The 26601-nt window shown below is 33.2% G+C and overlaps 1 protein-coding gene and 1 non-coding gene across 4 annotated transcripts in view; both read right to left on the reverse strand.

Annotated features, from left to right (window-relative positions):
• Positions 1 to 26601, reverse strand: part of EPHA6 (EPH receptor A6) — a 1223915-nt gene that overhangs the window by 927007 nt on the left and 270307 nt on the right. The window lies entirely within an intron of this gene.
• Positions 20982 to 21036, reverse strand: MIR12383 (microRNA mir-12383). The gene has a single exon (NR_162952.1). It is a non-coding gene; the product is annotated as a microRNA mir-12383 (primary transcript).

Here is a 26601-nt window from a genome sequence, read left to right on the forward strand (position 1 = left end):
CATAGGTTTCCTGACTTTATATATAACAGCATCTATGAATATCTACATATGTTGTTTTATCATTCATGTATTTTTATGTTTCTAAGATGTCACTTGGCCTGTAATGCTCATAAATAAAATAAAGAGGAAAGGGGAAAGGAGAAAGTTTGTGTCTGAGGGTAATTAGTCAGCAATTGAAAGAGGAATGGAAGAAAGGAATTATAAAGACTGTGAATAGATATCTGAGTAGCTAAAGTCAGAGGAAAAGTAGTGGTCACATATACTGTGTTCATATTCTGGGGAAGATATGCATTCTATTTCAGTCAATGGTAAATTAATGAATTCTATGTATTTTAGATATATCTGACTGACTTTTCCCTTAACAAAGAGTCGAGCAAGGAAAACTTATTAGATAAAAATATATGTTCCTTGTAAAGACAGAAAATATAGTAGAGGCAGTTAATGGGACATATTGATGAAAAAATTATTCAAATAATGAGAAGAGTTATAGTTTATAATCTCTTTCCAGGTTATGCTTTTAAACTTTGTTCTAATGTCAAAATTGAATTACCTAGATACAAAAAAGGGAGTCTTTGTGAATCCCAAGAACTGATATACAATTCTCAAACTTACATTTTATTTTATATCTAGAATCTCAACTGATAAGCAGTTCTGCACAAGTGAAATTTAGAATATTTCTATACAAATATTAAGTGTTTTTATTTAGTCATGTAGTTTAAATCAAGAACAGTAAAATGAAGTAGAGAATTAAGATAGTTATACATGTGTTGCAAATATCATAGAAATAAACATAACTGTCTCAGAATATGGATATAATCGGCAGAAACCTACTTTTGGCTTCTGGTCACTAGGAAACTACCTCAATTTTCAATTTTCTTTACTAAGCCTTTAAAATGTTAAGTTCTGAATATTTAATGCTAGCATTTAATGCTCTATCTTTTCTAGGCTCTCTATATTTTTAATATTACTGTATTTCTACCCAATAACATGTAAACACAAATTTTAACATTCATTATAAAAAATTGAATTCCAAATTCTCTCCATCTCACACTTTCTTCTCTTCCCTCCCCCAGAGGTAAGCAATGGTAAGCAATCTGATAATGGATTTTTAATCTAGAGCTCATTCTTGAAACAAATAATCTGTTACCTTATTCTCTCCTTGGAAAAATAGTTTGTTGTGAACTTGAGGATGCAAACTCAATTGTATAATTTAAAATAATTAATTGTTGTGTTTAAAATTGCCAACACCTGTACTTGCAGGTAAACATGACTGCAGTTTAGAAACAGGAATCTACCTCTCCTCATCACCTACCAATATAGACTATATCAAAAGGCCAAAAAAAAAAATGAATTCATAGGAATGAAGGGACTCCACAGTAGGGCACAGCATTGAAGGTATGTGGGATTTGAACATTTCCACACTATAAGGGGGTGAAATAACTTCCAACAATATGTGAGCTGATCTATCCTCCCCCACTCCACCTAGAGATCCCGTGCACTAGACTCAGAACCAGGAAGTGCTAGAATCAGTGAGCAACAGAGGGGCACCTCTAGCTCCTTGTCAGCTCACTAAGACCACCAAATACCTACCCCTGAAAGCAGCTACACTTCAGACCCCAACAAATGGAAGAGTGCAGACCTTGGGTGAGGAGATAGTGCAAAGAAGGGCTGCAAACAGTAGAAGCACCAGAGACTTGAGAAGTGGCTTCAGGCAGAAACCCCACTCCTTAGGTCCATAAAGAGATAGGTTGCCTTCCTCACTCAGACTTCTGACTGGAAAAGGAAAGAAAAAACAGCATAGTGGTGGCAAAAAACACCCAGGAAAAACAACTTCCCAACACCAAGAAGAACAAGAAGAAGGCATTGACTCTGGATAATTTTTATGGAGGAAAAATCCAGACTACAGAGGAAATAGCAGAAGAGGACAAACAAATAAATACATCCAATCATTCCAAAAAAATGGAAATTGACTACAAGCTCTTGAAGAATTTAAATCAGAGTTTATGAAAAAGATGGAAGAATATTGGGAAGAAAAGTGGGAAATAGTTAAAAAATAAAATAACAATTTAAAAGAAAGGAACTCCCAATTTGAGAAAGAAGCCCAGAAATCAAAAGAAATGATAAATAAATTAGAGACCAAAATTAAACATCTGGAAGCCATGGACAGCAGGATAGACCAAACTGAAAAGGAAAATCAAAAGATTATAGTGGAAAATCAGAAGATTATAGCAGAAAACCAGTCTTTAAAGACCCGAATTGGGCAATTAGAAGCAACCAATCTTACAAAACAGCAAGAATTAATAAATCAAAATAAAAAGATTGACACAATAAAAGGAAACATAAAATATCTCACTGAGAAGATGACTGACCAAGAAAACTGGCCTAGAAGAGACAATTTGAGAATCACTGGTCTGAAAACCTAGAAATGAATAGAAACCTTGACATCATAGTACAAGAAATTATTCAAGAAAACTGCCCTGATATTCTTGAACAAGAGGGAAAAAGAGATGTTGTAAGAGTTCATAGAATACCTTTCATAATAAATCATCAAAAGAAAACCCCCAGGAATGTAATTGCCAAATTTAAGAGCTTCCAAGCTAAGGAGAAAATATTTCAAGAAGCAAGAAAGGGACAATTTAGATATCAAGGAGAACCAATCAGGTTTCCACAAAATCTGGCAGCTTCCACACTAAAGGACCACAAGGCTTGAAATATGATATTAAGAAAGGCAAAAGAATTGGGTCTTCAACCAAGGATTACCAACCCCTCAAAACGGACTATATACTTCCAGGGGAAAGTATGGGTAAATTCAACAAAAAAAGAAGATTTTCAAATATTTGTGAAGAAAAAAACAGAACTAAGCAGAAAGTTTGACATCCAAACACAAAGATCAAGAAAAACATGAAAATGTATATAAGAGAGAGAAAAGGGTGGGATGATTTTTATTTAAATTTTCTTCTTTAAGGGTTTGAATAAAATCAAATTGTTTATATAGATATATGGAAAATGTTATTTGTAACTCTCAAAAATTATATTCACTATTACAGTAATTAGAATAATCACTCATAGGTAAATATTGGGATAATAATGATATGCAAAAAATGAAAAAAGGGAGAGGGTAAAAGAAGATAGCACCAAGATAAACTTGAAGGAATAAGATAAATAGGATAATCGATATCACACAAAGAGGCACATGGGAAGGGGAGGGGAAGAATACTGTTATAAGAAGGAGAAGAAAAGAGTGCTAATAGGAAATAATTGAACCTTACTTTCAGTGAAATCAATTCTGAGATGGAAGGGCATTTAGATCGACTGGAGTATCAAAATTAATCTTACTGTACAGTGAAAGTAAGAATGTAAAACTAAAATAGAGAGTGAGGTAGGGAGTACAAAAAAGGAGGTAAAGGAGGGGATTAATAGACACTAAAATGAGAAGGAAACAAAAATGGTGGGGGAGGAAAGGGAATTATAATAAGGATCAGGATTAGGGGGACTGATTAAAGGCAAACTACTGGTTTAAAAAGATATAGCAAGAGAAAAAAAGGGCAGAACTAGGAAAGGATATCAAAATGCTGGGAAATACAGAGGTGGTTATCATAACTCTGAATCTTAATGAAATGAGCTCATCTATAAAACAAAATTAAATAGCAGAGTGGATTAGAAACCAAAATCCTACCATATGTTGTATACAAGAAACATACATGAGGCAGGTAGACATCAAAGAATAAGGATCAGAGGTTGGAGCAAAATCTGTTGGGCATCAACTGAGAAAAAGAAGGCAGGAGTTGTAATCATGATATCTGACAAAGCCAAAGTAAAAATTGATCTGATTAAAAGAGATAGGGAAGGTAATTACATTCTGATCAAAGGCAGTATAGACAATAAGGAAATATCAGTAATTAATATGTATGCACCAAATGGTATTGCAGCCAAATTTCTAAAGGAGAAACTAGTGGAGTTAAAGGGAGAAATAGATAGTAAAACTAGACTAATTGGAGACTTGAACCATCCTCTATCAGATATATATAAATCAAACCAAAAACTAAATAAGAGAGAGGTAAGAGATATGAATGAAATCTTAGAGAAAAATTAGAATTAGTAGATATGTGCAGAAAAATAAATAGGGATGAAAAGGAATATACCTTCTTTTCAGCAGCACATGGTACATTCACAAAGACTGAATATGCACGAGGGCATAAAAGCATGGTGACAAATTTAAAAAGAGCAGAAAGAAATAAATGGAACCATTTCAGATTATAATGCAATAAAATAATATTTAGTAAGGGCACATGGAGAGCCAAATCAAAAATTAATTGGAAATTAAATAATATGATTCTCCAAAACTGGTTACAGAACAAATCATAGAAAGATTTAATAATATCATTGAAGAAAATGAAAATGATGAGGCATCCTTTCAAAATCTATGGGATGCAGCCAAAATACTGCTCAGGGGGAAATTTTTATCCTTGAGTTCATATATTAATAAATTAGGGAGTGAAGAGGACAAAGAATTGGTCATTCGAATTTAAAAAACTCTAAAGTGAACAAATTAAAAATCCTCAGATGAAGACTAAATTAGAGATCCTAAAGATCAAAGGAGAAGTAAATAAAATTGAAATTCAAGTACTATTGATTTAATGAATAAGATTAGAAGCTGGTACTTTGAAAAAAAATAGACAAAGTACTAGTCAGTTTAATTAAAAAAGGAAAGAAAAAAAATGACAGTATCCAAAATGAAAAGGGAGACCTCACCTCAAATGAAGAGGAAATTAAGGCAATCATTGATATTTAAATATTGCAATCTACAAGATATGGATAAATATTTACAAAAATATAAATTGCCTAGATGAACAGAGGAAGAAATAGACTACCTAAACAACCCTATATCAGAAAAAGAAATCAAACAAGCCATCAAAGAACTCCCTAAGAAAAAAATCCCCAAGTCCAAATAGATTCACAAATGAATTCTATCAAACATTCAAAGAACAACTAATTCCAGTATTATACAAACTATTTGACTGAATAAGCAAAGAAGGAGTCCTACCAAATTCCTTTTATGCACAAATATGGTACTGATTCCAAAGTCAGGCAGGTCAAAAACAGAGAAAGAAACTAAAACCAATTTCCTTAATGAATATAGATGCAAAAATCTTAAATAGGATACTAGCAAAAAGACTCCAGCAAGTCATCAGTAGGGTTATTCACTATGACCATGAAGGAATCATACCAGGAATGCAAGGATGGTTCAATATTAGGAAAATGATCCACATAATTGACCGTATTAACAACCTAACTGACAAAAATCACATGATTATCTCAATAGATGCAGAAAAAGCCTTTGGCAAAATACAACATTCATTCCTATTGAAAACACTAATGAGCATAGGAATAGAAGGGTCGTTCCTAAAAATAATAAACATAATATATCTAAAACCATCGGCAAAGATCATCTTCAATGGGGACAAACTTGAAGCCTTCCTAATAAGATCAGGAGTGAAACAAAGATACCCATTATCACCTCTATTATTTAACATTGTACGAGAGACACTAGCAGTAGCAATTAGAGAATAAAAAGAAATTGAAGGTATTAAAATAGGCAATGAGGTGACCAAGCTATCAAGCTTTGCAGATGTTATGATGGTCTACTTAAAAAAAATCCTAGAGAATCCACCAAAATTCAAGTCGAAATAATCAACAATCTTAGGAAAGTTGCAGGATAAAAAATTAACCCACATAAGTCATCAGCATTTCTATATATTTCCAACACAGCTCAGCAGCAAGAATTAGAAAGAGAAAATCCATTTAAAATCACCCTAGACTATATAAAATACTTAGCAATCTATCTCCTGAGACTAACACAAGAACTATATGAACACAACTACAAAACACTCTCCACACAATTAAAAATAGATCTAAACAATTGGAAAAACATCAACTATCTATGGGTGGGATGACAAATGACAATCATACCCAAATTAATTTACTTATTTAGTTCCATGCTCATTGAATTACCCAAAAACTTTTTTACTGAATTAGAAAAAAACATAACAGAGTTCATTTGGAAGAACAAAACATCAAGGATATCCAGGGAAATAATGAAAAAAAATATGAAGGAAGGTGTCCTTGCAGTACCAGATCTCAAACTGTACTAAAAAGCAGTGATGATCAAAACACTATGTTACTGGCTAAAAGACAGAAAGGAGGATCAATGGAACAGACTTAGATAAGTGACCTCAGCAAGACAGTCTATGATAAGCCCAAAGATCCCAGCTTTTGGTACTAAAATCCACTATTTGATAAAAACTGTTGGGAAAATTGAAAGACAGTATGGGAGAGATTAGGTTTGGATGAACATCTCACACCTTACATCAAGATAAACTCAGAATGGGTGAATGACTTGAATACAAAGAAGGAAAGTATAAGCAAATTAGGCGAACACAGACTAGTAAACATGTCAGATCTTTGGGAAAGGAAAGACATTAAAATCAAGCAAGAGCTAGAAAAAATCACAAAATGTAAAATCAATAATTTTGATTACATCAAATTAAAAAGGTTCTTTTCCATTTGAATAAGTTTAGTCATTTTAGAACATCATTCCTTGGTTACAATAATTACATTATTTCCCTCCTTCCCCTCCACCCATTCTTCCCACAGCCAATACGCAATTTCATTGGGTATTACATATGTCCTTGATCAGACCATTTCCATGTTGTTGTTTACACTAGGATGTTCATTTAGAACCTACATCCCCAACAATATGCCTTCAACCCATGTATTCAAGCAATTGTTTTTCTTTGGTGTTTTTACTCCCACAGTGTTTCCTCTGAAAGTGGATAGTGGTTTTTTCTTAGGTTCCTCAGTGTTGTTCAGGGTCATTGCATTGCCACTAGTGGAGAAATCCATTACATTCGATTATACCACAGTGTATCAGTTTCTATGCACAATGTTTTCCTGGTTCTGCTCCTCTCACTCTGCATCAATTCGTGGAGGTTTTTCCAGTTCACATTGAATCCTTCCAGTTGATTATTCCTTTGAGCTCAATGGTATTTGTACAAGTAAAACAAATGCAACCAAAATTGGAAGGGAAGCAACAAATTGGGAAATGATCTTCATAACAAAAACCTCTGACAAAGGTCTAATTACTCAAATTTATAAAGATTTATACCAATTGTACAAAAGATCAAGCCATTCTCCAATTGATAATTGGGCAAGGGACATGAAGAGGCAATTTTCAATTAAAGAAATCAAAACTATTAATACACACATTAAAAAGTGCTCTAAATCTCTTCTAATCAGAAAAATGCAAACCAAATCAACTCTGAGATATCACCTCACACCTAGCAGATTGGTTAACATGACAGCAATGTAAAGTAATGAATACTTGAGGGGATGTGGCAAAGTTGGGACATTAATGCATTACTGGTGGAATTTTGAATTGATCCAACCATTCTGGAGGGCAATTTGGAACTATGCCCAAAAGGCGATAAAAGACTGTCTGCCCTTTGATCCAGCCATAGCACTGCGGCTTTGTACACCAAAGAGATAATAAGGAAAAAGACCTGTACAAGAATATTCATAGCCACACTCTTTGTGGTGGCCAAAAATTGGAAAATGAAGGGATGCCCTTCAATTGGGGAATGGCTGAACACATTGTGGTATATGTTGGTAATGGAAAACTATTGTGCTCAAAGGAAAAATAAAGTGGAGGAATTCCATGGGAACTGGAATAACCTCCAGGAATTGATTCAGAGCAAAAAGATCAGAACCAGGAGAACATTATACACAGAGACTGATACATTGTGGTATAATCGAATGTAATGGATTTCTCCAATAATGGCAATCCAGTTATCTTGAAGAATTTGGAGGAATCTACGAGAAAAAACATTATCCTCATTCAGAGGAAAAGCTGTTGGAGTAGAAACACAGAAGAAAAACGACTGCTTTAATACATTTGTTGAGGGGATATGGCTGGGGATGTAGACCCTAAATGAACATCCTAATACAAACATCAACAACATGGAAAGAGGTTCTGATCAAGGACTGAAATTGTACATCGGATATGAGAAGGATGGGAGAAGGGGAATGAAGAAAATAATGTGATTATTGTAAGCAAGGAATAATGTTCAAAATTGACTAAATACATTAATTCAAAATAAAATAAAATAAAAATTATTGGGAAAACTGGAAAGCTCTCTGAAAGATACCAAGAATAGACCAATTTCTTAATCTATTTAAAAAGGAATAACCAAATAAATATATGAATTAGACATAAAGGTAGATATCATTACCAAATTAAAACAAAGTACATTATATCCATCAGATTTGTGAATAGAATCTTATGAAAAATTAAGATAAAATCCTGTGTGTTGCAAAATGGATAATATTAAAGAAAAAAGTTTTGTGTAATAAAATTAATGTAACTGAAATTAGAAGGAAAGCAAAAAATTGAGGGAAAATTTTATAGAAAAGTCATGTAACTAAAATATATAAACAACTTTGTCAAATTTATGAGATGAGTTATTCCCCAACTGATGAATGGTAAAAAGATGTGATCAATTTTTAGATGAAGAATCAAAGGTATATATAGATATATTATAAAAATACTATAAATCATTACCAATTAGAGCTGCAAATTGAAATAAATCTGAAATATCTCAGACCTATGAGATTGCCTGAAATGATAGACATGTTAAAACACAAATGTTGGAGGTGTGGGAAAATGAGGACACTAAAACACATGAAATATTTTTGAAGGATAACTTGTATATGTTCACTTCCAGAAAATAAACTGATAGATACAAGTGAGATAAAATTTTGTACACACATATGTCAAATGATGTTTTCTGTAATGTGGAGAGGAGAAGGAGGGAGGGAGATACTTGGGAATTTTAATATAACATACAAACAAATATGAAACTGTTTTTTCTTAAGTAAGTGTCAAAGTATCATTGACATAGATGATACTTATTGTTGCTTTTGAGACTGAGAAAACATTCCCTATCTGTATGAGTTCTTTCTCTGGGCAAATGCCACATAAGTATTTGTTATTTTTGAATGTTGTTGGAGAAAGAAAACAGGTAAGGATGTTAAGGAAATTGAATATGTTAAAGGATTCAGTTGTTAGCTATTTTTGATTATTTTTGTGAAACTGCTTTATTTTTTCACTTTTAAAATATTTGTTTTCATGGCTTGCTGATTGTAGATTTCTATATCTAGAAATTAAGGTGATTTTAAAGATAAAAATGTTCTAGTTTAATGAAAAGATATGAAACCTTTAAGATTAAAACCTTTATTTATAACAATGCTACTAAATGAATAGAATTAGATATGTTTACTAGCTTGCTGAAGGGTTTAAGAAATGGATTTAATCTCAGTTCTCCTGAACAAAAGACCAAAATCCCTTTCCCTATACCAGTGTCTTATTAAGAGTATTTAAGTAAAAATAATTATTTTGTTGTTTAGTGATTTTTCAGTTATGACTAACTCTTTATGTTCACTTTTGAGGTTTACTTGGCAAAGAAACTAAAGTGGTTTGTCATATTATTCTTAAGCTCCTTTTACAGATGAGGTAACTGAGGCAAAGAGGTTTTAAATGAATTATCCAGGGTCAACCAGCTAGCAAATTTCTGGGGCCAAATTTGAGCTCAGATATTCTTGACTCCATTCCCACTGTATCATAATTATTACTCCTAATTCCAAGTGTACTCTCTCCATTTAAAAACAAGCTAAAAATGACTAAATTTCATTAAACTTGTGTCATAACTCCAATGCAGTATTCTATAATGTGTAGTTTAGGGCCAAGAAGTTCTAAATTCAAGTCCTACCTTTGACACAGGCTGGTTCTATGATCATGGGTAAGTTACTTTTATTCTCTTTACTGTAGGTAATTAAGTCTTTAAGTTATGGAGGATTTGTACTTCTGCTGAAGGGGAGAGAATCTCCATGCTGAGAGTTCCTTATATTAATAAAATCACATATTTAAGCCATTAACAAATAAACCAAGTTAGGTAAAACATCTGATTAATAGCTGTGGTAATAATAATTCTTATTCTAGGCATCACACACAAATACACACACACACACACACACACGGAGCTATACCATAGAAACTACATTGCTTATATACGTTAAATGGAAGTTTGGATGAGATGTCATATCAATAAAAGTATTATCACAGAAAATCATAATAAACATTTTTGATAACTTGAGTAACCAAGTGGCATAGTGATACATAAGGAAAGACGGCGCTTGATGTGGTCTCAAATCAATCCTCCATTAGGGACAGACCCCAATAACAGCCCCATGGAGGGGAACCTCATGGAAGAGGGGAGTGACCATGACCCCAGCACTCCTGACTCACTGTTCGGGAGAGAGACCTTGGGATGCTATGAGACTGTTTGTGAGGAAACCAATGCACATGGAGGAGCGTGCAGGACCAGGAGTTCACCAACTATCAGTTTCTCTCTCAATATCAATGCCTTTATATAACTACTTGGTAATTCTATCTTATTTATGGCTCTGCTGTCAAGAAATATAACCATAGACTAAATATAGTCCTTGCAAGTCGGGAGAAGAATATTTAAAACAAAAGATCACCCAGAAATTATTTATTTCAAAAACTTGCATCAAACCATTTGTAACATAAAATTCAAGCATTATCAATTGTCCTGGCCATTTACAGTAAGAGGGTTTTTGTGGAGTAAAGTAGCATGGGCTTCACTGGTGATTATTAGCTGATAACTTCCCACTCTGTTACATTTTCTGCCAGGAAATGTCCTTGGCCCTTCCAGCTCTAAATCTAGGATCCTATGACTTGGGGATACAGAGGTAATGTGTAAGTTTTACAATGAGTGAAAAAATGAAAGAGAGATACCTTATTGGGTTCGTGTTGGGAGCAACTGGACAGAACTGAATTTCTGATTTTTGAGCCTGAATGCTTTTGGGGAAATGATGCAGGGATTGAAGAGAATCACACGAAGATGGGGAACATGGGCACCAGGAGCATGGATATGTCTTTCTTTTTGGCTAAAATTTTAACTTCTGTCTTAGAATCAAAAACAAGTATTGACTACAAGGCAGAAGAGTTAGGCGATTGGGGTCAAGTGATTTGCCCAGTCACACAATTTCTGAGGTCACATTTGAACCCAGGTTCTCCCAACTCCAGGACTAGCAATCTATTCACCATGCTACCTGTAAACCTCAAAATTCCTTAGACTTATAAATGTTGGAAATTTCACCATTGGGATATTTCATACTTGGAAAATTTCTTACTGATAGTCTATTGGAATGGGAACCCCATTGGCATGGGAGGTTCCTTCTCTTCCCTTCTTAAGATTACTTTAGGACAGAAACCCTTTGCTGAACAATGGAAAGGACTTTGACCTATGCTTAAGCACAGAACAGGAATTTCTTTGAATCATGATTGATTTTAGAATTGATACAATGGAGATACTTGGAATAAATCTCCACCCTATTCAGTCCTAATAGGATTGAGTAAGGGCTGCAGCCTAGATCAAAATTTAATTATTCCAATTTCTACCCTACTCAAGTTAACAGGATTTAGAAAGGGCTGTAGCAAAGGAGTAAAGATTTAATCATTTGAAAATATGACCTTCAACAGACATGTGCAAAGCCAGAAACCTCTGGGCAGTCCTGGGTTAAGCTAGAGCCTCCATTGACAGGGAAATTGATGGACAGTGATTGGTAGATGGGAGAACTGGGAGGAGGAACTTGGATGGTTTCCTTAAAGATAGGGGGTCTGAAGACTCCAGGGAGGTTGAGGAGTTTTGGTCGGGGTGATTGCGGTGGACTCTGTGAAGGCTTGCTCTGAAGGAAGCTGAAGGTGGGGCCTCTGAGACTGTTTCTCCATTTTGGACACGTGAGTAATAGGGACTGATCTCTTTTCTTTGCTCCAGCTATCTAAGGGCTTGGGCCTTTTGGCCCAGCCTAAACAGAAGGGGTATTTAAGCCCTATTCCCTTCTCTCCCCTTTCTCTCTCTATATATATCTCTAATTCCTTTCTTGCTCCTATTGTAATTAAACTCCAAAAAAGGCTGACGGCTGACTTGAGTTTTTCATTTAGGAATTACATAGCTGATTCCTTGGCGACCTTAAATTAATATATATCAGTCTTTTAAAGTGATTCCCTTGTAACATTGTGGCTGACCACACGGGAGTCTAAAGAATCCTCTCAATAAAACTTTTGAAATTCCTTGACTTTTTACTATACCGTCTCACCACTTAGTCCTTTTTTTTAACAAAAAACTTGGCTTAAAGACACAGCTGCTAGAACACGTGAGTATAAAAAACTTTTTCTCTTTTCTCCTTAAGTTAAATTGGAATCAGTAGTTTTTTCTTTTTCTTCCCTTTAATCTTAAGGGACAGCTGGGTAGCTCAGCGGATTGAGAGCCAGGCCTAGAGACAGAAGGTCCTGGGTTCAAATTGGACCTCAGATACTTCCCAGCTGTGTGACTCTGATAGACAGAAAACAGCTGTTTTAAATCTCAGCAACAGGACTCTAAAGTCCTGGCTGGAAGAACTGTTTCTAAATATCCTTTCCCTTAAGGAACAACTTCCTGGATTAGAAAAAAAAAAACCCTGTGGAAAGTTTGTTGCTTTGCCCTGCTCCCCACGTGTTTTGTGAAATTACAAAATATATATATAAAAATGAGTACTACATTCTTTGACAATTATATGGCAGCTGAAGAAGTAGGGGCATTGAGGAATGAAGGATACCTCCAAATTTTTATATTAATAGGTACTGTCATTTTTGTAATCCTCAATACTATATTTAGAGATGAAAAAATAAAAAATATTGAGGATAAAATAAAACAAAATGAGGATAAAATAAAACAAAATGAGGATAAAATAAAACAAAATGAGGACAAAATAAAACAAAATGAGGATAAAATAGAAAATATTGAGGATAAAATAGAAAATGTTGAGGATAAAATAGAAAAAAATGAGGATAAAATAGAAAATATTGAGGATAAAATAGAAAATATTGAGGATAAAATAGAAAAAATTGAGGATACAATAGAAAAAATTGAGGATAAAATAGGAAATATTGAGAATAAAATAGAAAAACTTGAGGATAAAATAGGAAATATTGAGGATAAAATGAGAAATATGGAAGATAAAATAGGAAAAATTGAGGATAAAATGCAAGCCCAATTAGAAGATCTAAAAAGTTTCTTACAGGATCAATTGGCAAACAACCACTCTACCAGAAACAGACCTGTTTCTGAACCTTTGAATGAGGAAATTTCCTTCCCTGAAATAGAGATGGAAAACACCTTCCCTATAGCCCAGTTAACAGACTGCTTCTCTCGTGTAGTGCAAATCTTGTCTGAATTTAATCCCCAAAACCCTTCCCCTGCAATCCCAGCTTCTCATGTTCCCTCTCCTACAGAAAACCAAATTCCAATGCAAGAGAGATCTTGAGGTTTACAACCTAGCTGCCCTAGAACTGATATAGTGTCTTTTTAAATTTTAATGACAGATATCCACTATATGTTTCATATCAACTAAGGACTCTTCATTCTCTATATTATTAGCTTTTGATACAAATGAACCCTGTATGTTGCTGAAGGTTTCCCCTGTCATTTATGGAAATAATTATAAGATGCAATATAATTAAAGAGGTAGTTAATATTCATGGTTAAGCCATTAAGTCATAAGAAAAATGAAAATATTGCCTATATTAATGTGCAGATTTAGTTTTATACCAATTTAATCATTGAAGGGATACTTTTTTGGAACTAGACAAAACAGTAGAAGTAGTTTTGGGAAAATAAAAGGCCTAGAATTATGAGAGTAGTCATTAAAAATCCTATGCATGAAGGGAGCATAATATTTCCTGTATTTAAATGATATATAACAAAAATCACCAATCTATCTTTGTGCTATTTACTTAAAAAAAAACAAAACCAAAATTAAATCAGTGAAAGATATCAGATAAAAAAGAAAACCAAACAAGAAAGAATAGCAGACCAGTATTTAATGATGTCAAGAATATAAATTACTGGTGGAAGTGCTTCTCATTTTGAAAGAAAAAAGCTAAGAAAAATGGAAAGTAGTTTGGGAGAATTTGCATTAAACCTTCAACATTAAGGTCAAAATGTTTAAATTACTTGAATAGAAAAGGTTATATCAGAAAAAAATAGAAAAGAATAAAATGAAATACTTTTTTCAGCTATGACTAGAGAACGTTTTTATCCAAATCAAGCAATATATACATTAAATATATACATAATACAAAATATTTTCTCTATATAATATGTTTTAATTAAATATACAATAATTTCAACTTTGTAAAAATTTTAAAAGTGAACAAATTGCACAGAGAGAAAACAGAATTGTTCAAGTGGGAATATATTGGCTTCAAATAATACTAATCAAATCTGGTATCCAAAATATCTGGGGAATTGACACAACTGTATAATATCATGTCATTCCCCAATAACTGTGTGATTAAAGAATACAGATAATTTTTCATGGAATAATTTTAAGCTATATAATGTATTATGAAAATATGCTCCAATTAAAATATAGTAAGGCAAATACAAAGGAAAATAATCTTAGTTTTTATTTTGTATTTTAATTGACAAAAATTAAAAAAGGAAGATTGAAATAGGTAATGGTGAAGGGACTATAAAGTTATGTACATTGAAGTACTACCGTTAGAGCTGTTGGATGATTTCAATTTGCAGCTGCTAAAAACAAGTGATTAAATTGTTTCCTTTGACCTCATGACAGAAATATTAAAAATGTGTAAAATATGTCATATTCATGGCTATATTCTTTGGAAGTAACATAGAAAAAGCAGCAAAAGTGGTCTGCTTTGATTGAGGAAAAGCTAAAAGAAATAAGTCATGTTATGTGAATATAATTGAATATAATTGTGTAATAAGAAATGGCAAATATGAGTAATTCATAGGAACCTGGAATGATTTTCATAAACTGATACAAAGTGAAATAAAGAACAATGTGCAAAATGCTATGGGTTAGATAGACAGATTGTCAATAGGAAGTTGCCATACATAATGATAAAAATTAATCAAATTCCCTTGGAGGTCATAATAAAAGATACTTCTTCCCTCTGAAATATAGATCTTTTAGTGTGGAATGATGCATACATTGTCAGAAATAACATCTGTATCATATATTTACTCATACTTATTTTTCTTTGTGAAAAGAGAGGACTTGCTTAATCCTTTTGGAGCGATTAATGTGATGATAAAAGTATTAGCAAAGCATATATGTATGCATGTATGTTTAACATACATACATACATACATACACACAAATTAAAGAAAAATTTAAAGAGATCAAGGGAAAAAACTATCCCTAAATCTATCCTATCTCTATTGAAACTTGAACTGATTCTTGTACTTTTCAGGGTCCTTGCTACAATCACTTGACAAATTATTTTGTAATATCCCCTGTCCCTACCCTCCTGCCACAATTTCCATCCTGCTTTGGATTGATAGCCTCAGCAAATGACCAATGACAAAGGACCTCCTTTAGCCCTGTCAGTATTTGTGGTACAACTAAATAATAGCACAGGAGCTAGTGAAAGAATAAATGATAGTTGATAACTCTCTACACAGTATTGTGTTACTGAAATCCATTCCTCTTTTCCATTGCTTGTTATAAAGTGCCATAAATCCTAAACAGTAGCAGAAATTTTGCAGTGCGATAGAAATTGTTCTGTGGAACATAGACCTGAAAACTACAAAAAAATAATTGAATGAGTACAATCATAGTAGATAACATCTATATAGTGCTTTAAGGTGTGCAAAGTTGTTTATATAAATTGTGTCATTGGTCACCACCACCTCACACCATCGATTCTCTTCTGAATTTTGGTTCCATTTTTTCCATGCCCCAAACTTGCACATAAATAAAAAAAAATCCTACATGCATATTTATACAACATCAAAATAGGTGAAAATAATTGAATCATTGAAGGCATATAGACTGAAAAGCACAGAAACAAAAACAAATTTAAAGGGATTTCAAGGTAAACATGGCAGTAGTCTAGACACAGGACGCTTCCTCTCCTCAGCACCTACTACCTCAGAAAGACTACCTTTTATGACCAAAAAACTCAAATGTATTTGAACGAAGGGACTCTACAGTAGGGTGCAGCATTGAAGGTATGTAGTATTTGGGCATTGCCACACTATAAGGGGATGAAAAAGCTCCCACCAAAAGGCAAGCTGATCTACCCTCCCCATCCCACCTACGCTGCCAAAGTCAGAGCCAGCTCTCTCCAGAATCAGTGAGTGAGCAACGGTTGCCTCTAGAGTGAGTGAGGGGGAACATCTAGGTCCTTGGCAGCTGACTAAGACCACCAAAGACCTACCCCTGAGAGCAGCTACACCTGAAACCCCAGCAGGCTGAAGAGCATAGGCTGAGGGAGCTCACAGGAAGATAGCACAGAGAAGGACAGCAAATAGCAGAGGCTGTGGAGATTCGAGAGTTTGCCTCAGGAAAAATCCTTGTTCCTTAACTCCATACACAGAGAGCCTGCCCATCTCACTTAGATTTCTGACTAAAAAGGGAAGGAAAAATGTCCACAGTGATGGCAAATAGTGCCCAGGAATAATAACCTCCCTCCAGCAAGAAAAACAAAAAGAAGGGACTGACCCTGGGAAATTTTTAGAGGAAAAATCCAGACTACAGAGGAACTAGAAGAGGAAACTCAAATAAATGCACCAAAATCTTCCCCCAAAATGGAAATGATCTACCCTCTCGTGAAGAATTTAAATTGGAGTTTATCAAAAAAATGGAATTCTTCGGGCAAGAAAAATGGGAAATAGTTCAAAGAGAAAATAACAGTTTAAAGGACAAGAACTCCCAATTGGAGAAACAGCTGGAAGCCACAAAAAGCAAGATAGACCAAACCAAAAAGGAAACTCAAAAGATTAAAGCAGAAAACCAAAAGATTATAACAGAAAACTAGGCCTAGTAGAATTGCACTTTGGGTATGGGAAGGTCTGGAGAAAGGGAGGGAAGAATAGAATGTGATTTTTGTAATCAAGGAATAATGTTTGAAATTGACCAAATAAAACTAAATTTAAATAAAAAAATAAAAACAAAAACAAAACCACATTTAAAAAACTTTATTTTCCCAGTGCCTTATCTAACAATTTACCTTCTTAAGTTATGAGAATCACTAAAGAAGAATACGATGCTAATTTTAGTTTACCACAGAGTATATGTATTAGATGTTTTCCTGGCCAATTATGGAAGCTATTTTTGTTTTAAGATTTAGTGAATAAGGAATGATAAAACATTTTGAATAAAGAAACTTTTGCTTTATCTTTTATTTTATTGATATTGACGGCATTATTATTGAATATTATTAAGACTCTAAAAATTCTTTTATGACTGGTAACTTGATTACTTCAACTGGAGTAGGTGTCAGTGTTATTCATTCTATTTTCATCAAGGAGCTTCTATCACAAAGCTCTGATCTATATCACATATATATATATGTATATATTTTATACATAAAATGTGTATTTTATATAATTCTCCTATTTCATCACTGACAAAAAGCTATGGAAGGGTAATTGACTTGAAGCATTTTTATTTTTCTAATTAACATTTCAGAGATTTTTAAGACACAAACTAGTGAGAAGCTCTATTTTGGATGATTATAAACATACAAATAAAACTTCTTAGATCACAAGATGTTAACAGTAGTATTGTATATAAATTTGATGATGTTTTCTAGAAGAAAAGTTATAATAAATTTTAGCAAATAATTTAAAATACATATGTAAGCATACACACATAATAATATGAGATATTAAAATATATTTCACATTAGAGTCTGTACAGTACTCCATTCAATGTACTTTCTGGATTTAAAATATAATTTGAAAATTCCAAATTTCAGAGTGTCAAGACTATATAAAAGCTGAATAAATTTATCAGCCCATACACACACACATATTATTCTCATAGACAAATTACATGTATTATATAGGGTATACTTCTTTAAATACTATGAATGCAGAAGTACATATACCTACATGTATTCTCTGTGTGTAAATTCATGTGTACTTATGTATACATATGTGAAAACATACATAAACACAAGACATATATTCTATATTTATACATATACATAGAGAGGAAGACATACTCCTTGACATTAAGCAAGGCAAGAAATAAACATTTCAGAAAGGAAAGATGAAATTAGAAATTACTATAATAAAATAGGAATCTATTAAAAGAAATAAAAGTGCTGCATGGATTTAGAAGAGGGAACTTGTCCTCTACAGTTAGGCATCAAAGGGAGTTTTGTGTAAAAGGTGAGCTGGAATAAAAGTATAAGTGTAATTTCAACAAGCAGGGAAGTGTAAAAAAATAAAGAATGGTAGTCCTGGCTGAAAGAATAAAGTAAATGAATAGAGCAGTTTAAGAGCACATTATGCTGTAAGAGCACATGTTATTCTAGAGCAACAGTGAGTAGTTTAATTTGGACAAAGCATCGGGTCTATAAAAGGAGTAAAAGGAGAGGAATAGTTGGGATCATTAAAGGAGAGATTCTTAACCTTTTTTTTTTATCATGGGCTCATTTGTTATAAAGCGAAAGTTGACTTCAGAAAATCTACTGCCTCCTTCTTAGAATGATGCTTTTAAAAGAACAGAATAAAATGTAGAGAATGATAAAGAAACCTATTATATTGAAATGGTTATTTTAAAGTTTCTAGACTTCAAGTAATTCGTTATTATTATTATTATTACTATCATTACTACTACTACTGGTTATTACTATTAGTACATGTACATGCAAAAATAACATGAGAAATTCATGAGAAATGAAATATTAGAATGCATTTGAAGCTTCTTGCCTTCAGTAACCATGCTTTTTGATTCAGAAAGAACCTAATTATTCTAATGACCTTTGTTATAATTGTAGTGAACACCTTCATTGCCTTCTAAAATAATTTTCAGAAATTTAATGCAATTCTTATTAAAAAAAAACTCTGTTTTTTTTTTTTTAGAACAGGAGCAGAGAGACTAAAAAAATGAGGAGGCACTATGTGTGTATGTCTCTACATTTTATAGTTGACTTTCTCAGGAAATGGATATTTATCTGTGCCCAGCAAAAGAGTGGTATGAATCTTTCAAGAGACTTTTTATAACAGTCACTTGTGATATTGTCAGGCAATGTGAATAAATCATGTTTCTTGGCTCTATATTGTAGAAGATAAAGCAAAGGTTGTCTTTATGTTCCCAAAGTTCCCATGAATTGTTGATACTAGATATTTCATTGCATCATCTTTGTATTGGAGAATGACAATTGGCATTCCCCCATCCATATAAATTCATGACCATTGTGTGGTAGAACACTCAGTCATACTGTATCCTTAATTCATAGAACCCCTATTTCTAAAAATAAATATATGAAGCATTGATTTCAAATCATTGATGTGTGTTAAAATGTTATCTTAAATCAAATCATAGATCTAGGGCTTGAAGGGATACCAGGCTCCATCTCGTCCAACCTCCTCATTTTAATAATGAGGAAACTGAATCTCTAGGAGGAGAAGTATAATACAGTGGGGGCCAGCTCTGAGGCCAGAGGACTTGAGAAAAAAAATCTTACTTCTGATTTTAATTACCTGAATGCCATTTTATTGTGCCATCTTTAAAGGAGTACTCTTTTTTGGTAATTACATTAAGTATAATCATCTCCTGAGTGTTAATAGAAAAGATTATCTACTTATAATAGGAATTATTGTGTGATGCATTAAGAAAAAAAGTACTAGAAATGATTATGTATATATAGTACTAGGAACTATTATATACAACATTGTATGTATATATTTTATATGTATGTATATGTGTGTTTTATAGCTATGCATATAATAAAGCATATACAACATATATGTATATAGTGATGTATGTGTATGATAGTTCCTAATACTTTCAGAAAATATATCACACTATAGTTCCTTTACACAATCTTAGGAAAAAACCAATTACAATCATTTGATGGATATGAAGTTCATTAGCTCCAAAGGACCCAGGAGAAAATCTAACCAGGAAACAAACCCAGGTCCCTTCTCAAGAAATCCAATATGCTTTCTATAGCTCTACATATGACACTGCCTCTAATTCCATTGCCTTCTTATACTGAATTTCAAAAATTAATATAATATTAGTAATTTCTATGAACATTTTCAAATCATTAGCAGAAGACTATTTTGAGAAAAATTGTGTTCTTAAGAACTTTAGAAACTGTCACAATGTACAAAATAAAATTTAATTTTTAAAAAAGATCTTTAAATAGAGAATTGCAATCTCTTCATACCCTCCACTCCCATAACTCTTGGCCTTTCTTTTTCCACTTTTTCATCCTCCCAGTCAAGATGAGTTGACAACTCTCTTATATGGAAAAAAAAAATCCCTTTAATGCTTTATTCTACCGTTTACATCGAACTTTGTGTAGAAGTGGGAAACATAAAATCCAACATCAACAATCATATAAAATGCCTCTTTATTTCAACTGCTAGCTTTGGCTACACAATGCTATTTCTTCATAAAACTGGTTTGGAGAAAACTTACAAATGTCCTTTAGGTTGTGCTATGTCACACTTTTCTTATCTGTAGTTGTTTTCTAGAAAATGTGAATTGATTTAAAGCATCTATATCTCTTCTTCAAGTCTTGGTGATTCCATTGAGATCAGTATTTTCTCTTGGTGCTTCAAGATAATGGGAATCTTCTTGCATAACTGTTGCTGGAAAAATGAGTCATCACCTGGAGATCAATCTATTGGTCAGAAGCCTCTCCAAATGTAGCTAGATTGGCCCTTGGACAACAAATACCGAATCCTTTGCCAACCTGTTTGAAGCCTTTCCGGCTTGGCAGGACCTGCCACAGCTCATGTTCTCTTGAAGTTTTTGAAAATCATGTGTCACCTCCAAGCCATGATGATGAATAGGAGTAGGACTTTAGTGGAGGTAAAGTATATACTCCGATGCGTATAAATATATACCCCAACCCCCACTCAAGTCCTTCCATAAAATGACAAGTTGTATTAGAATGCAGTTTTATTGTGTTTCTGAGAGCAATATGTAGAATTCATTTTCTCTTGGAAATTTTTATCATTTGCAACATAAAACACAGCATCGACTTCATACTATAGTAATCCATTTTACTGCTATGCATTGGTTTGTTCTTTGGAAAGATAATTAAGCAAACCTATTAGTAACATAAGTATTTTCAAAATGTTTTATTAATTTAGGGATGTGCCACTATTAGGACACAGTGACCCCCTTAACTCTCTAAGCAAAACCTTATTACAAGCAAGTACAGTAAAAAACAATCATTTACTATCTGCTATATGTCAAGCTCTGTGTTGGGCACTAGGGATACAAATACAGGGCATGAAACAATCTCTCCCCACAAAGGGCTTACAAGCTTGGGGAAAATACAAGTAAATATAAAGCGATATCCAACATTATCATATAGTATATAAATATAACACAATTAAATGTAAGTTGCTTTATGACATAGAGAATTTGACATTAGAGTAGTGGTCAGGAAAGATTTCATGAAGGTGACAGTGACGGAGTTAAATCTTAAAGAGATGGGGAGCACCTAGGTGGCTCAGTGGATTGAGAGCCAGACCTAAGACTAGGAGGTCTTGAGTTCAAATCTGACTTCACTCACTTTCTAGCTGTGTGATTCTGACCAAGTTATTTAACCCTGACTGTCTAGCCTTGGAACCAATACACAGAATTAATTTTAAAACAGAAGGTAAGAGCTTAAAAAAAATCTTGAGACACAAATAATGATAGATTGCTTTCCAGATATGATGCAACCAATGAAAAGACATGTAGGTAGCAGATGTGAAGAATATAAAGTAAGTTAGCTTAATGTTACTCTGGGGTATGGGAAGGGGTTTGATGACCAATGAAGGTGATAGATGGTGATAAGATCGTGTAGGATTTTAAAAGTTTAACAGTTTATATTTTATCCAAAAGTCAATAAAAAGTCACTGAAGTAAACGAACTTGAGAGGTTAGATGCACAATAGTTGTGAAAGTGGAAATGGCAAGTTGTGTTAATTCAATGTTAAATCATGTACATAATGAATACAGACTAATGCCAAGATTATGAATCTTGGGAGAATAAAAGACTGGCAGTACCTCTGACCTATAGAAGTTTGGGAGAGGGAAGTGTATAGGGAGGGATTTGGTTTTGTGCATGTTGAATTGAAGTTGTGCATCTTCTCTCTAACAACAGGTTGGAAAGATATTTCACAGTCCTCAGAAAGCACAATTAATCACTGTTTTGATTGGAGTTCTGAAGTCTTTCAATTGTATAGTTTTCTTAATTTTTATAAATGATTCTGATTATTGCATGAATAATTCTCATAGTTTTACTTACTCTGCTCTGCATCAGTTCATAAAAATTGCAAGTTTCTTTGAATTAAAGATACTACTCATTTGCCATAGTACAATTATATTCTAACATACCTATATAGGCATTTACTTTTCTAGTATGAGTATTTTACATACCTAAGACCTTATCTTTAACCACCTTGAGATATATGTAGCATCCCTGGATGTGTAGAGTTGAATAACTTTTTCAAAGTTCATAATACTTGGTTAACTTCTTTTCTCATCTTTGTCAATTTTATAAATACATAAAATTTAAGGTTTTAATTTTATTAATTTGGTACACTCTTCAGACATTGATAACTTGCATTTCTTCATTTAAAATTTGCTCCCTTTTATTGAGATATTGTGTATTTTCTTATGTGGTCTTTTTAACAATGGCTATATATCATATATAGTATAACTTTATTAGAACTTTTTGTCAAAACTATATTTTTATTAATTGTTTCTGTTTTATAGAGCTTAACTGTTTTTGTTTACCCGTGAGTTCTCATTTCACTTAGTATCTGCTGTCTGGAGCAAACTCACCACCAGGATGCCTTGATGGACATGACTCCCTCAGCCTCTTCTTCTGTCTGACCGGAGGCTGATGTATCAAATTTCTCCCATTCTTTTTCTTTACAGAGAACATAAACTGGATTCAGCACATTCCACTTTGCCTCTTCAGTTCTGCTGGATTTCAACCCGATGGAACCAGACAGATACCTCATGCCAGTTAACCCATGTTGTCCCATCCATCTGTCCCTCCCTTCTTACCTTCTTTTGTGTATTGTCTTCCCCTTTAGATTATAAACTCTTAGGGAGTAGGGAATGTCTTTCTTTTTATTAATTATATCACCAGTACATAGTACAGAATTGTTTCGTGAATGGGATAGGATTAAATTATTTCTCCTTCCCTTCATGTAATATTTATTTTGTAACATTTTGTTCCTATCCCTAAAGAAGTAGTTACATATTCATCAACATGTTGTCTCCCCCCAATAGAAGGTAATTCATTGATGGCAAGGATTATAATATTTTTGTATTTTTTTCTTAGTCCAGTGCTTTGTATATTTCCTGCCATGTTTTAAGCTCTTAATAAGTGCTTATAGATTGATTTGTTTTTCCTAGTTGGGAAGTAATATTGAATTCTTTGAACTAACACTTCTTAATAGCTATGTCTTTCTCCCATTTATTTGCTAAATTTATTGTCTCTGTTGTGTTCGTGTTGTGTTACTAAATATTTGATGGTGTTCTCCCAAGCACAGAATTGTCTACTGCCCCTGAATTTGATTAATTGATGCATTGTAGCTTATATTTAAAAGATATGAATATTTTTCTCTTTTTTGGTGGGGTCTGGAGATAGTAATGCTATAGTATTTATTTTTCCATCTTCCTCAGAGAGCCTAATGATTTTTTATAATATTTAATTTTCCTTTTTAGGAAAATACTTAACTTTCAGTCTTAGAATTTATATAAGTATTAGTATAAGGCAAAAAAGGGGGAAGGGCTATTTATTAGACTTGTCCAGGGTCACTAAGCCATGATTTGTCTGAGGCCAGATTTGAAGCCAGGTCCTCCTGACTCTAGGTCTGGCCTTCTATCCACTGAGTCACCTCATTGATCCTTTAATGTTCAGTTTTCAAGTTCAAGATCTTTGCCTGCCTAATATTATATATTTTGCTATGTTAGTGTCTTTTGCTTCTCTTCTGTCAAATTACCTTCTTCTGAATATTTAAATTTAACTATTTCTGATCTAAGTTTTATCCAAATACTTTATTTTAAATCTTTTATTTTGAACCATTATGAGATTTCCTGCTATGATTTTATAACAAAATTATCTTTTTACATTCACTTTTCTACAAATTTTGTGTGACCCTGGACAAGTCACTTAATTTTTTGCCTCACTTTCCTTGCTTGTAAAATGAGCATAATAATAGAGCATACCTGATAGAGTTGTTGTAAAAATCAAATAATATAATAATCATAAATGGAACACGGCCTCTAGCATATATTAAATAACTTATAAAGGTTTCTTATTATTTTATTATTATATAATACTTATTCAATATATTGAAGCCTTTTGGGAAGAAGTGTGCTTTTTTAATTGCTGGAGAACATATAGTATAATGAGTCTTTTTTGGACTTTTCTTTCATTGTTTTTCTTATATTCTCAATAGCTTTTCTCTTTACCCCAATCTCCTTATTCTTGTCTCCCTATTTTTGTCCTCTGACTTATTTATCTAGTACTGTGGTAGTCTTTCTCCTGCATCCACCTTGACTTGCCATCAACGCAGAATTAATGTCTTCTCTGTCTACTGGAATATGAATTGTAAAGGTGTCCAGACTGAGTAACCCGAGTAACTGCCTTAAAAGAAATGGGAACATCTCTGTAGGGATGGGTCTTTAAATACTGGTTTGCGAATTTGCTTGTTAGTTGTGTCCAGCTCAAAAGGAGAGGATGTGGAGTGTGAATATGAGTCATATAATTTTATAAGAGTTTTACTTTGTGTAGTGTTTCTCTTTTTTAAATTGTGTAATTCTCCTTTATTTAATTTGTGCATTTCCTTTTTTGAGGCTTTCAGGTAGAGAGAGGTAAAATGAAAAGAAAAATGACTATGAAAATAGAAGAATGAGGTTCAAATTCTACTTCTGATGCTTTCTACCTTGGTTTCCTTTTGTGAGTCACTTACACAAACTTTTATCCTTATCTGTATAGAGACAAAGTTGTACGAAATGCCCTCCAAGGTTCCTTCCAGTTACAAATTACTCAATTGATCCATCAATTAGCAAAACATTCTATAAATGTATATTATGTACTAGGTACTACACAATGTGCTGGTTACAAAGACAAAAATGAGACTTTATTTTTTGACATCCTATGATGTTACTAAGAATATCCCCTCAATTTATTTTAAATTCAGCAATATTTTATATACCCACTGTACTCACACATACACACATGCAATTTTTTGGAAGAGAGAAGATGTGTTCCAGCTTTGTAATTCTATCAATATAAGAAGCCCTGGTAAGGACATAATCTCTATTTCAATTTTCAAATTATCTTTAATGGAGAGAATTGCCTGAGATCACTGAGAGGCTAAGTCAGTATTATCTCAGAAGCAAGAATTAAACCCAAGTCTTATATCAAAGGAATGGATAGAGTGCTGGGTCTGGAGTTAGGAACACTCATCTTTTTGAGTTCAAATCTAGTCTCAGACACTGATAATGTGATCATTTGCCTTGGTTTCTTCATCAGTAGAGCAATCTGGAAAAGGAAATGGTAAATGACTCCAGTATCTTAACCAGGAAAATTTCAGATGAAGGTGAGTCAGATATGGTTGCAATGATTAAACAGCAATAAGCAATTGCCTCAAAGCCTCCATTGGGGGCTGCTGGTAAATGTTTAACTTCTGGCTTTCCAAAAGGGGAAAAGTTAACGTTTTCTTTTTCACTTATTTACTTTAGAAAATTAACAAAGCAACATGATTTGTAACAAATGATGATTTCAGAGGTGTAAGTTCTCATTCTGAAAAAAAAAATGAACAATCATTTTGGAAGAGCCTATTTGGGTCAGCTGTAGCATATCCTTGAGTCTCCAGCCATTATTTCTGGATATCTCTCATGTCATAGCATATCATAAAAGGCAACAGATTATATGACCATATAGTTTAAATGTGAATTTTGAACTACAAATTGAGGGCAAATAAAAAATATGTCAGTAATGTGATAACCTAAAGCCCATTATTAATTTAGGATATTTAATCTCATTTAATATTTATACACATTTTAATATTAGAAAGTGACATATGTAATTGAAATAGCATACTGAACTGGAAAATAATACCTACTTCAATTGTGGACAGTTTTGATTTTACATTTTCATTTTCTATGAAAAATTGGATTTGGTTGAGAAGAGAACAGCATTGCTTGAAACTGAAAGTTTTATTGTAAGAATTTCTATTTGGTGAGAGAGAGCCCTGAGAAAGTGGAAAAGGCGAGTTGGGCCAATAAGTCTGCATCTTTGCTGATCCCAATCTTACTTTTCCGCTTTTTTGCCTTATCTTCAAATTCTTATTTTATGTTATCACATTGAGGTGTCTCAAATTACTTTCTGCTCTTTGCTTCCACAGTCAGGTCTGATAACATGATTAGACAGAGGATCATAAATATATAGCATAAATGTTTCTGA

This window comes from Monodelphis domestica, chromosome 8 (assembly GCF_027887165.1).
Source record: "Monodelphis domestica isolate mMonDom1 chromosome 8, mMonDom1.pri, whole genome shotgun sequence".
Lineage (NCBI taxonomy): Eukaryota > Metazoa > Chordata > Mammalia > Didelphimorphia > Didelphidae > Monodelphis > Monodelphis domestica.